The sequence below is a fragment of the Pinus tabuliformis genome, chromosome J (assembly GCF_031772625.1).
Source record: "Pinus tabuliformis cultivar Carrire ecotype Pingquan chromosome J, CPIR1, whole genome shotgun sequence".
In the NCBI taxonomy this organism is placed as follows: Eukaryota; Viridiplantae; Streptophyta; class Pinopsida; order Pinales; family Pinaceae; genus Pinus; species Pinus tabuliformis.
This window is the reverse complement of record NC_142295.1, coordinates 257004083-257006170: the sequence shown is the minus strand read 5'-3', so window position 1 is coordinate 257006170 and position 2088 is coordinate 257004083.

The window sequence follows — 2088 nt, the reverse complement described above, 5'->3', positions numbered from 1 at the left end:
AAGAGACTCATTTCTGCGCAATAGAGAGAGAGAGAGAGATGTGATGAGATGAGTGAGTGCAAATGAGGAAAATTCCTCTTATATTTATACACAACGTTGGAGGGTGAATAGATGCGACTATTGGGCTTCTGAGCCTACATGAGTTGTAGGTCGGCTTGATAATAATTCCATAATCAAAATAAATTCATATCTCCATGAATACTTATTGAAATTAGATGATCTTTATATCAACCTCTCGACGAGAGGAATCTAATAAAAATATTATCAGCCATGAATAAGATGAACCACATGAAGTTTTGCCCTGGTTTCCAATTTTAACACTCCCTCTCAACCATGGAGAACTTCATCTGCAATCTATCTATCGGTCGTTACTATTCATCCATCAAATGCATTGCCCTGTACAACCTGACCCTTGCCCTGCTCTGCTCTATTCTGCCTGTTCTACTTTCTCTTGTTCTGCCCTGTACTGATCGGTACTGTTTTTCTCTGTTCTGCTCTGCTCTTGCATTGTTCTATTCTGCTCTGCTTTTGTCCGAATTATGAAGAAGAAGAAATGATCGAGGATGTATCATACTGACTCAAAGTCAGTCTCGGAGTATGTACCACTGGTCCCAGACCAGTCTCAACCAACCCGAAGTCAGCATCATAGTGAGTACAACTCCACTGGTCCTAGACCAGTATCATCCTCCACTAACTCAAAGTCAGTCTCAGAGTGCATACCACTGGTCCCAGACCAGTCTCAGCCGACCCAAAGTCAGCTTCATAGTAAGTACCACTCCTACCACTGGTCCCAGACTAGTATTGCAGTCTCAGAGAGTGTACCACTGGTCCCAGACCAATCTCAACCGACCCAAAGTCAGCGTCATAGTATGTACCACTCTCACTGGTCCCAGACTAGTACTGCACTAACACGAAGTCAGTCTCAGAGTATGTACCACTGGTCCCAGACCAGTCTCAACCGACCCGAAGTCAGCATCATAGTATGGTACAACTCCTACCATTGGTCCCAGACTAGTATCGCAGTCTCAGAGAGTGTACCACTGGTCCCAGACCAGTCTCAACCGACCCGAAGTCAATGTCATAGTATGTACCACTCTCACTGGTCCCAGACTAGTACTGCACTGACATGAAGTCAGTCTCGGAGTATGTACCACTGGTCCCAGACCAGTATCATTGATCCCAGATCAATGGAGGTCATCCTAGCGTAGGGAGTATGGTAGATACAACGAGGCATCCATCGGTACTACTATGGTCCCCAACTTCATTTCCCTGCTCATTGATCAGATGAGAGGTACTTCCCATGAGTCCCAGACTGCATGGGTAAGATGCCTCGACAGGAGAACTAATCAATCCTATCCTCACAGGAGAACACATCAATCCTGCTACAATCGCCATGGAGAACACATCAATCCAGGTTGCCATGGAGAACACATCAATCTAGGCCTCACAGGAGAACTAATCATCCTGCTACACAGGAGAGCGAATCATCCTGTTCCACAAGAGAGCAAATCATCTTGTTCCAGTGTGCACCACCAGGGGAGGGTGAGTCACCCTGTGGTCATATGTTGCTCCAGTAAGAACCGCAAGCCCTCAGAGCTCCCAGAGCTCAATGTATGCAACATGCAGGACCCTTGTACAAGGGTTTCTTGACAACTCCAAGTCGTTTGGGAAAATCACAGATTAGATCTTTCCTCGGGGCTTTGACAAGGTGTATCGACCTGTACATCATCTTAATGCGATGGAGCCTCCTTGCTCATCGACTTACCATATCCCAGATGATGTCTATCTTCTGGAGCAATTGACGAATACTATATTCCTCAATAATCGAATCCCACCTCCGGTTGTTACAGAGAATCACGGTGGTATCCAATGTAAATCCAAACAGCTCACTGAAGAGCTTTCGCAACCAGACCGCCTCACACGAGGTCATGCTAGCAACAATATATTCTGCTTCGGCGGTGCTCAAAGCCACCGACTTCTACTTCTTACTCATTCAGGATGTCGAAGCAGATCCCAAGGTGAAACAGCACCCGAAAGTGCTCTTACAGTCCACCACACTGCCTGCCCAATCAGCATCAGTATATCCAA